Below are 11,857 nucleotides of genomic sequence, written 5' to 3' on the forward strand. Positions count from 1 at the left end.
TTTCCACCAATTACATCAGCCAGGACGGCCAGACTCTTGCTCCCTTCCTTCTTCTGAGCACTCCTTTTATTTACAAATGTCAGAGGTCTGGTTTTCACAAACCGGTGGCCACATAGACAACAAAACAGTTTATAAACCAGCACAAACACAAACCTACCCCACCCCAATTATCATCATGAAAAACTGAGGTCATTGTCTTCATTTCTTCCATCAGCCTCATCAATGTCCGTAACACCGCTGCCTTCTTAGTGGCCGGTGCTGCCAACACCTCCATCTTCATTATCCTTATTAACATCAATATGCCAGACTGCCTTGAGGACACGCTGCATTTTGTTGATGTTTGTGTGTGTTTAATACAGAGGAAGTGGCTATTCTCCCACAAGCACATGAACATGACTCACTCTTCTCCAAGGCAGTGCTTCCAGATTTTTCTTCTCCTTTTGTCCTTTTCTCCCCCCACATCCTCCTCGTCCTTCTTTCCCTCTCTCATCCCTCCCTACTTCCTGCCCTGACACAGTTGAGACTTTTCTCCATTGGACTCCAAGAGGCTGCACTGAGCTGTGCACTCCGCAGCCCGGAGAGGGGCACTGAGCCTCAGGAGGGCTCATAGCAAGCTCCTCCCTAACACCTTGGATCTCCAAGGCTCAGTCTGTGGCCACACACGGGTGGGGGTGGGTGGGGGGAGGCTGGATCCACAAGACAGCAGACTACAGGCAAAATGGGGCTGACTGGTGCGTAGGGAGCATGGTAGGCTGTGGCCACTCAAGCCATCCGGGTGCTGGCTTTGCAGTTAACCAAGTCAACTGTACCATCCAAAGATCTTCCAGCATTTTTTAACCCCCAATATCTTTTCCATGAAGCCCAAGTTCTGCAGGCGCAGCACCACTGAACCCCTCCGAACTTTTACCAGTTGACCAAATCATGAAATATGCAGGTCTGTCGAATGTGGAAGCCAGTCCAGTTAAAATTGAAAATCTGCAGGCCAGCAGAGGTTTCTTATTTCACTCACCTCACAGTCCTATTCTTCTTGTCACCATGGAGATACAGACAAGGTAAACACAATTGAACTCTCAAAACCTTCTTTCGCGCATGCACACTCAGGAAGTTTTAAAACGCGCATCATACATTAATCACGGACACGGCAATATTTTACTGACGTGACATTAGTTAGCTCTATAGCTCTGCCTCACCTTCACATCCCCACACTCTCCTCCTCCTCGTATATTCTTTATTGCTGTGTAATGTGGTTGGTTCCATATAATACAGCCCCTGGACATAAATATGACTTTCCCTAGAGCTGGATCATGTTCAAGCAGCGTCTGAGATAAGACGGCATGTGCGTATGTTGTGTGCGGTTGCATGGTTTTCACAAGAACGCACCAGTGGCCATGGGCATTAGTTACACTTTGATTTCTACGCACCAGCGCCCTCCCTACCTTCCTCCTCTTCCTCCACTGCCCAAGCTCCAGCTTTAACCTGTCTCAGCACTCCCTTTGCCCTCATTCTTCCTCTCTTCCTCCCACTTCATCTTCACTCCCCCTCCGACACTATTAGCCTTACTTCCCAAACAACCCCTCCAGCTTACAAAAGACCGCCACCTATTCAGAAGGTTTTGAAGTAGGGTGGGGGAGGATAGCAGCGCAGGCTTGAGGGGTGGCTGGTCATGGTGGTGGTGGTGGTGGTGGTGGTGGTGGTGGTGGTGAGGGGGGCTGTAGGGGGTCTCATTCCCACTAAATTGTCCCACATGGCTGAGCGTGCTTAGTTTAAACAAACACAGCCACTTCCTCCTCAGTGCGCACATCGGCACACAGACACAGCCGTGCACCCACACACACCCGCATAAACATACACCAGTTGGATGCACAGACATGCTTGAACTCCGCTACACAAAAATAAGCATGCACACTGAGACATATTAACCCACATCCACGCAACATATTGTATACCACGGCAGACAGGGGGCAACATGTTCAGCCACTAAAAGTGAGCCCTGAGCAACAAACCTGGTTGTGTAGCTCTTCCTGAAGAACAATATTGCAGCATATTCAGCAAATTTGGTGTATGACTTGGCTTATGGTCACAGTGACCTTAAAAAAAGAAGAGTAAAATCTTTGTGTGGCTTTAACTGTACAATCCACTATAAACATCTCAGCTAAATGATCCCTTTAGTCAAACCCAAAACCAAAACTTGCAGCACAGAAGGAGACACTGAGCACAATACAGTGTGAGTACGTGTGTTGTGTATTGGGTAGAAGAATGTGACTACCACAAAATCAGTTATTCAGGGCATTGTTGCATATAGCCCGAACATGCATGATTAAAAAAAAAAAAAAACAAACCTGAATGATGTAGGAAAAGATGTGGATTTGTATCCAAACCTCATATAAACTTCCCACAGTTTTCTAAAACTATATTTCAAATATAGCTGAGAGATAATCAAAATATTTTACAGCGGCAAGAATTACTTGATTGATAAATTAAGCTGCAACAGTTTTAAGCAAAATTTCTGACATGACATTTCCAATTTCTAAAATGTGACAAATGAAGGGAAAACACTGTTTTTTGTTAGTCTTACACAAAGTATGTTAAACATTCTTCAGGTCAGAGCTATGATGGTCATTTTCTACAGATTCTGAAGCACATTCTTAAAATCCTTAAAATTCATATTATTATATTACACGTTCTTTATTGAACCCAGTCCAGAGAAAGAGTGTAACTACATATTATAAAACATACTGACTTCATAAATAAACCTTTATGTTGTGGATTTAAAGCCAGAGTTACATACTAGGGCTCAGAATATGCATAAACACAAACGTGTGCAACATATTTACTTACAGATATTCTTCTTCTAGTTGTTGGGAACTTTCCTGTCCGACCCTGAGCCGTGTGAATTACCCTGTATTTCAAAGTAATGACCTTCAATCATCATGATCAGTTCTACATTACAAGCAATAAAAAAGAAAAAAAAAAAACAAAAAGCAGAGGAGTAAAAGGAGGACAACCACAGAGTGCAGACAATAAACCCACATTCAGTGCCAGCGGACCTGCTGCCGCCCAGGCCTGCACACACAGCACTGCTCTGCCACTAATGCCGAGCTCCATCGGGGCTGCATGCCATGAGTCTTAATTAAGACAGCTATGCCAAGTCAAGAAGTGAATTCCACCCCCCCCCCCCACACACACACACACACACACACACACAGACACACACACACGGACTCACAATCTCACATTCTCGGATGGACGAGCACACAGACGCAGACAAACCACCAGGAGACCTTCAGATCATCAGCTTTATGGGCCATGAAAAACCCTGCTCAGTGGGTGGTGTGTGCGTGTGTGTGTGTGTGTGTGTGTGTGTGTGTGTGTGTGTGTGTGTGTGTGTGTGTGTGTGTGTGTGTGTGTGTGTGTGTGAGAGAGTGTGGGTGCTGAGAGAGAAAGACTATTTAGTCACACCTACATGAGAAACCTGTCTCCTCTCTCACAGACAAGACAAAAACTGAGTCTGAGACGTGCGCACACACACACACACACACATTGGAGCTAGTGAATAATGAATGAATGGTTCTTTACATGCTTTACTAACACATAGATGTGTTTATGAATGTGCATGTATGTGTGTGAGTGTGCAGGCCTCACGAGCAGGAAGCAGCATTGAATCCAGCCGGGAAAAAAAAAAAAAAAAAAAGAAGAAAACAAAACCGAACTGGCCTGAAAAATGAGAGAGAGGATCATTCTGGGAGCAGCAAGCCAATGGAAAGTGTATTTACAATCACTTGGTCCCCAACATCAAAAGCACACACACACACACACACACACACACACACACACACATTTATAACACCCCTCCCCTCAGCCTGGGGTCATAAGGTCACATTCCTCCTCCTCAATCAGCCTCAGGATTTCACACACTAATTCAGGGATGTGAGTGTGTTTCTGCCTGCCTCTGTGTGTGTGTGTTTGGGATGTTTCTGTGATTTGTGGGGGGTCCAGCTTGAGGGCAAGGAGGGGAGAAATAAACGGCAAATATGGGAATGCAAAAACGTTGGGAAAGTCTTTCCACGTTGGGTAAAACTTCTCTGAAATAATGGCGATTGCAAAGGCAATTTCAGAAGTTAATTAGAAAATATAGTTATTGCCATGGACCTGTAATTACTGCTGGGGACTCAGCTGATGGTGCAAACAGGAAACAAGCAGTGCATGAAATACTGGTCAGTGTGCCCGAAAGGTAACGAGCGGCTATCAAATTATTATGCCGTAAAATTTTATCTTTTCAGCAGCATTTGTCCCTGTGGAGAACTGACACAAGTAACACGGGAACAAGAAGGAGAAATGACAGGTATGTGGAGCCTGGATGGTTGGGAGAGAAGAGGAGGGAGGGGCCGAAGTGTGTCTGCATGCCCTGGGGTGGGTCGGGGGGGGGTGGGCAGTTTAACAAGGGAAAGCAATAAAACATGTGGCTTTGCATTAAAAAAAAAAAAAAAAAACCTACTTCCTCTTAGAGAAGAACCCTCAACCCTGAGCATGCACACCCAGGCAACTTGTGAAAGTGTATACAAAACCCACACACACTGAAAATAAGCATACTTGAAAATGTGTCAACATACCGGTACCAATACCAGCCGCGTTAATAATCACAAACATAACCATTTACAGATTTAGTTCCCTCTGTCCACACACACACACATATATATAGACACGACAGCCCGCAGCAGACTCGAGACATTTGAGATACAGAGTCGAAACACTCACAGTCAGGCATAAAAACAGCCATTAACGACCACCGGAACTTTCCATGGGCCTGTCAACTAGCAACACCAACACGCCTGACATGCTAATGCGGGCACGTTAAAGTTAACTCTGTGTTTCGTCCATGTGTGTTAAGTTGGTTCTCCGTGTGTGTGTGCATATGCAGGCTTGATCCCTTTGACCAGCTGACCACACACAACCCCCCCCAGTGGGCAACTCATCAACAACCCATTTCTATGGATAAGACCCCCAAGGAACTGTGTTAGGTGGGCAAGCAGGGCAGGGCGACCTAAGGCTGCACCATATCAACTCATCTGAATCACTCCAGCCTTCCGGCATCCACAAAACTTCCCCTGCTGCCAAGAATATGACGGCCCTATTTCTGGATTCCAGACATTTCGTCTCTTCGCCGTAATAATTTCACTTCATCGTCGGCTCTCTTCTCCGGATGTCATTCTGCCTCATATCTGCTAGGCCACACAGCTGCTGCCAAGACCTTTCCAATAAAGTGATTACCAACTAATCAATCATCAAATCAAGTCAGTTGGTGAAGCAAAGACATTGTTTGAATTCGAGTTGTCTGCAAATAAATTGCTGGCATCTGTAAATCCTCACAGACTTTGTACTATAGCATGTTGTAGAACACTATACTGCTTCACATGACCTGGATAACTGTCTACAGGCCTATAATCACAACTTCATTAGTGTCCACAGTGGTATATTCCATTTAAAACCAAATGGCAGTCTCCGTGTGTTATTAAATTGCATAGTATATCATATTTGATGAGGGAAAGCAAAGAAAAAAAACTCACATTTAATACAAGGTGGCACGTGCAAATGTTTCCTTATTTTAGATTCACCAAAGTCAGAACTATTTTGAGAATGCATTTTTAGTTGCTTGCTGAATCAATTCATGGCTGAGCTGCTATAAAAAGTGGCGGATAGATGACCTCAATTGATAATTCTTGGTGAGTTTTGGCTTGAATTCCTGCAGTGACGTGTGTTTGACCCATTACTTTAAAAGATATAATCCATGAGAGGAAAGAACAGGAGAGAGGAGTGGGAAAAGGAGAGGGGGAGGAGGGAGACAGAGAGCAGAAAGGTTGAAAGGCTTCTTTTATCTTCGTCTAAATCAGCTGTCAACAATGCAGGAAATTATCAAGGGAAACAAAAAAAAAAAAAAAAAAAAAAAAAAAAAAGCGAGGGAGACGGGACTCAGGGAGAATGAGCAAGGCATGGAAATTGGGGGGGGGGTGAGAAAGAAAGAGAGGAGGGTAAACATTACAGCTCTGTGCCAAGCAAACATGAGATGCTGGGATACTTCAACAAAAAGCTGCAGTTCATATGGGAGAGAAGCAAGAAAGAGAGAGAGAGAGAGAGAGAGAGAGCGAGAGAGAGAGAGAACAGAGAGGAAAAAGCTGGGAAATGGCAAGCGAAAGCATCACACAGTAGATAATCAGCTGCTGTCACGAGACTGGTCATAAAGTTATTTTGATTTATTTTGCAATTGGACTTTGCACTCGCATGCATTTGTTTGCATAGTATAATTCAGTTATATAAGATGTGCAGAATAAAAACCCTGCCTGCACCCCTGTGGATGCTTCTCTGCATCCTAAAACAGTGCGGTGGCCATGATTATAATCTGCATTAATGCACAAAATCAAAGATGACGGGGTAAAGCAAATTCCAAATTCCAAAATCAATACATATCTGATCATTTTCACAAAACAATTAAGTGATTAGTTAACAAAAGAAGAGGCAATGAAAACAACCCAATGTTTTAGCCCTATTTATGAAGATAGAAGATTTTAGTCATCTTGAAAAAGGGCAATCCATCTGTTTTTAATAGAAATAAAAACACGTGTAATGAGAGTTTAGGTTCGTGCTGCCCTGCACTCCATCATATGTCAAAACTGTGACCATTTTCAAGGCAAACACAGCCGCCTCCTTCACCGCAGAGAGAACCAGCGTGCACGTTCGCTACGCACTGTAATGACAAAAGAGACCAGAGAGAGATGAGAGAGGAAGAGAAACCGCAGAAATTCTCCTCCCTGAAATCCAGGTGTCCACCCTTTGACCTCACAGCGGAGGAACGTCGCCTCGCGTCCGGCAGGCCAATAAGAGAGCCTTCTCATCACGGGCAATGGGAGCGAGACGCATCTCGTTCGCTTGACCGGGCCACGCTCGGGCCACGGTGACAGTGAAGGCAGCACTGTCTCTGGGAAGCACACCTGTCGCATTCGGGAGAAACAGATGGCGCAAGTGATCGCAGACAAGAGTGCAGCGCCGCGACAAGCAGAGGCCAACCAATTAATGGGGTGGGAAATATTCCAAATATGGGCAGCTGATCAGAGACTACTGCGGCATTTTGAACAGCCAGGATCAGTACATATAAACAGCAATTATGGCTGATTATTTGCAGGCATAGCAAAACTTGCACGGGCATATTGCATCTCTTCATTTTCTAAAACTTCCAGGGCTTGTGCACCTGTTGCAATAGATACCTTCAATGCTATACCATACTGACTGGGACTGGGAGCAACCATCATTGCCATTGATCTGATGATTAATCAATCACTTGTTTAGTTTATAAATGTCTGAAAACAGCAAATTAATGCAGCCAAAAGTTATTCATGGTTTACCGAAAATACAAACTATGAGAAGAACATTTTTTTTTTTTTTTTAAAAACCAATTGGCACATCAACCAAATCGATGTCATTCTAAAATATACAATTCAGTGTCCACTCTCTCAGCAGCAGCAGCTCTTTCCAGAGATGAGCTATGAGATATGAGCTGGAGCTCCTGGTATATCTGAAGCACTCCTCTTGTTCTTCGCCTCTTTCACATGCTCGCTCACACACACTATCCAGGTCTGCATTGTCTTGTCTGTGTAACTCTATAGGTGCTCCTGCCTATCCTCCTGATACACAAGCACTGCTCAGTAACACTACCCCTCGGATAACATGTTCCAAGTTACCAGTCAAACCCACATATACACACACACAGACACACACACACACACACAATAGCTTGCAATGGTCTGCACCCTTCCCTGACCCCGTTTCGACCAGGCGTACCTGAGGACCAACGGACCAACATCAAATCCACCACAGGTGGGAAGTGTGGAACCCGGATTGTGCCAAAGGTTAGAACAAGACTGATGCTTTGGCATCACGAGTCCTCATGAAGCACGGGAGCAACTTCCTCATTGCGCTTAGAATAACTGTCCTCAGAATATTAAAAACAAACCATAAAACAACAGCCAGTCCACCAAACCCAGTTCATTGTGTACCATTGTCAGTGTCTGCCTGCTAGAGGTGTGTTATTTAAACAAATCAGGGCAACTGTGCCTGCCAAAGTAAAAGCAAAGCCCAATAAATTGAGTTTCAAGCAACATATTTTGACTTCCCGGTCCTCATTAATTCCGTCCTCATCCAAGCACTAAAGTGGAATAAAACAAACCGACACACTGATTAAGTGGGATAACACAAAGCAGTTGGAAAACTACAATTACCCCAAGCAGAGGCAATGACGCACTATCACACCGTATGAGGCAAGCAAATGGGCTGTACCTATGTGACAAAGCCGTGGTGGTTTCAGAATGCAGGTTATTCACTTATATAAAGTGTTATTCATCCTCTTTGCCTGTTCATGTGAAAGGGAGAAAGGCCAAAGCAACAATAGTTACTCTTCAACCTGACTCCAGTCTAAACACTGTTCTTTCTCTCCCCTTACATAACTCGAGGGTATTCTATTATGTATATATAAAAAAAGAAAAGAAAACAGACAGATACACATTTTATAAAAAGGGCAAAAACTAGGGGCAAAAAACAAAAATGAAAACTTGCTTGCAATTGCATCAGTTCAAGTGCAAATCCCTGCTTACATTATACTGTTGTATAATCTCTAGCACCACATTCTTGGCTCTCCACATAGCCACACAACACAGATATAAACAATAAAAACTGAGGGGAAAAAAAATCTGATCTGTCATTTAAAATGTTCAAAAAATATATTATTATTATCATCATCATCATTATTAATATTATATCTGCTCAGAAACAAGGGGGGGGTTTCGTAACTTTTCAAATGCCAACCTATAAGCTCTGTTTACACTCTTATAGGGTATGAATGCTGAAGCCAAAGAGGCTTAACTCACAAAGAACAGTGTTCAGTGATATAAACCTTCTTCGTTAAGAACGATCTAAGAGCAGGACCCGTGCTGAAACTTCTTCTCCTGGAGGCTTCAGCTCAGAACCTGGACGTTCAGTCAACTCAGGCGGTTCCACTTGAAGCTTATTTCAGTTATTTATCGTTTACATGTTGCAATATCTCACAGTGGCTTCGGCATTTTTTTCATCTGCAACACACCTGATGTGAGCCGCAGGCCCTGATTTGCATCCCTGACTGAAACTAAAGAAATGTCTGGTGGCCACAGGTCAAGCCCTTCCCAAAACTGAAACTCTATCTTACCTGTTGAGTAACAGATGGGCTAAATCTGAATTAAGGTCAGATTTGGAAATGCGTAATGTGGAGAAACTATTTGAGGGAGGAAATCCTTTCTTTGCAACCTTGGACATCATTTTTAAGATGCACACATATCAGCTCTCAGCCACCAAAAGCCTGATGCTGAGACTTTTTAATGGCCCTAGACTTGTGGCAACAAAATAAATTGCCCATTCATGCACCACAGGGAGAATTCCTTTACAGAAGTACACCTTTTCAGCTGGTGACCAAGCCCTTCATCTTCCCCCTCCTCAAAAAAAAAAAAAAAAAAAGTGGGGTATCACTTTTTCAAAAGAAAAAAAAAAATGCATGGCCACATCAGCCTTTCACTGAAGGAATGTCATCTGACGTCATCTATTTGGGATCGGATTTCTCCTTCCCTCTCCCCTTGAAAAAGTAAAGCTGTGTGTGTGTGTATATTATTTTTTCCCCCTAGCCTGTATTCTCCAATGTGCCCACTGGATCCAGAGCCCACAGCATGAAGAAGAGGAGGTGAATGAGGAGGATTCGATTCCTGAATCACAGACCCAATACCAACCCCCCCCCAACACACACACACTAATCATGACAGCATGACAATTAACTATTCACTGCTGTGATTAACCTGAAGCCAAGTCATCTTTAGTACTGAGAAATTTCCCAACCTCTATCCCATCTCTGCCTGATGAGTCTTAGTACTATGACTGAGTTGTCTTTTTTTTTTTTTTGTTGTTTGTTTGTTTTTAGGGAGATGGGGGGGGGGGGGGCTTGGAGAGCTGATAATCGACCGTTTCAAGTTGGAGGCCAATGTTTGATTTCCACGTCTGCATCAGACAGAGAGAGGGAGAGAGAGAGAGAGAGAGAGAGAGAGAGAGAGAGACATTTGTCTGTCTTCCCTACACAAACAGACACGTAGTCGTTTCTGTGAGAGAGAGAGAGAGAGAGAGAGAGAGAGAGAGAGAGGTAGACACACTGGCTGGAAGGAATGCTAGGATATGCTGGAGTTGGGATTTTTTTTTTTTCCTCCTTCTCCTGCATTCTGCAGCAGCACACAACCTCTATGGAAAGTCTCCACAACACAACCATCCAATGCATTAAACAACCTATAGCGACCATTCAATCATTTCGCAACCCCCCCCCCCCCCCCCCCCCCATCCTCCCCCTCCCTCCTTCTCTCTCTCTTGTCAAATCTGACTGCCTCAGCATCTTCCCTTCCAAGTTATTTTCCAGCTATAAAAAAAAGTGCTCATTTCCTGATTTTGAGCAGCTACAACACAAGCGATCCCCGTTTCAACAACTGCGCGTCGCAAACGCAACAACAGCGATCAGTTGCAGAAATAAGAGTAAGCATTTAGTCTTTTCTTTATCTCTCTCTCTCTCTCCTGTTGCGCACTCACTCCATCTGAAGACCTCGGAGACAAAAACGCATTCTTTGGTGAAAGCTTGAGGAATCTTGGACCACAAAAGAAGGGCAGAGCTCCGGAATAAAATGTTAAAATAAAAAACAAACAAACAAACAAACCAAAAAAAAAAAAAAAAAAGCGCAGCCCGACGCGGTCACATCGACTGACGCGACAGTTCCCGATGCTTTGCCTTTTCCTTGTTGTTTCAAAATGAACGGGACGATTTGCCTATAAGTTTCAATTCTGCCCCCCTTCCCTTCCTCCTCCACCTCCACCTCCACCTCCACACCACCACCTCCTCCTCCTCCTCCTCTCTACGCAGCGATGAAGCAGTTTTCCTTTTTCCTTTGCGCTGGCCAAGTGGCCCAGACTGCCGGCGTCAGCGCTCGGCTCGGCTCTCCAAACTCTCTCACACACACACACACACACACACACACAGACAGACACACACACACACAGACACACACGCGCGCACACACACACACACAAACACAGCGCACGTATACACACGCACACACACAGCGCACATATACACACACGCACTTCTAAAAAAAAAAAAAAACTTTTCTCCGCATCGACTCTCGATCGGCCCCTTCGTTTGTAGTTTGGTGTTTGTTGTTTGTCTGCTGTTAGAGAAGAAGCGTAAAAAAAACCAAAACAAACACTCACCTCGCTGCAATAAAAAGGTCTTCAGACAGACGGGGCTGCGCGTTTTTTTATTCCCAGGGTCGGCTCTTGCCTGTCTGCTGGCGCGGCGCGAGACGTACTGGGAGACTCCGCCATGTCAATCAAAACGCGACGCACATGGAGGTTAGGCCCGCCCCCTTTTTTTTTCTTTTTACCGTAATACTCGGAGCGCACGGGGAAAAAAGCCAAAACTGAGAAATGAGCTGCGCCCTCACTTTTTTTGTGGGGGGGGGGGGTCAACACAGTGAGACCTTTCATGCTCATGTTGCACATGTGTGTTATTTTCTCACCAGAATCCATTCAAACACAGGAAATCGAACCCAGGACGTTTCTTGCCATGAGGCAAAGGACTGACAACCGCCTTCATTTTGATGTAAATACAAAAGAATAAAAATGCACAGTTTGGGTTTCATAAAGTAAATCTATCTATCTATCTAATCTGATCTGATCTCGGCGGCACGCTGGATTGGTGGTTAGTCATGGTAACTGTAAATCACCAGCAGTCATGAATAAAGAGGGGAATTTATGC

At 44.4% G+C, this 11,857-nt stretch overlaps 1 protein-coding gene across 1 annotated transcript in view; it reads right to left on the minus strand.

Annotated features, from left to right (window-relative positions):
* The window catches only part of fndc3ba (fibronectin type III domain containing 3Ba), an 81,806-nt gene extending 70,381 nt beyond the window's left edge, over positions 1 to 11,425 (minus strand). Inside the window, exon 1 of the mRNA XM_029493288.1 lies at positions 11,311 to 11,425. The gene's annotated coding sequence lies outside the window, so the exon portion shown is untranslated. The remainder of the gene's footprint in view (positions 1 to 11,310) is intronic.
* Between the last annotated feature and the right edge of the window lie 432 nt (positions 11,426 to 11,857).

The sequence above is a fragment of the Echeneis naucrates genome, chromosome 22, assembly GCF_900963305.1.
Source record: "Echeneis naucrates chromosome 22, fEcheNa1.1, whole genome shotgun sequence".
NCBI lineage: Eukaryota > Metazoa > Chordata > Actinopteri > Carangiformes > Echeneidae > Echeneis > Echeneis naucrates.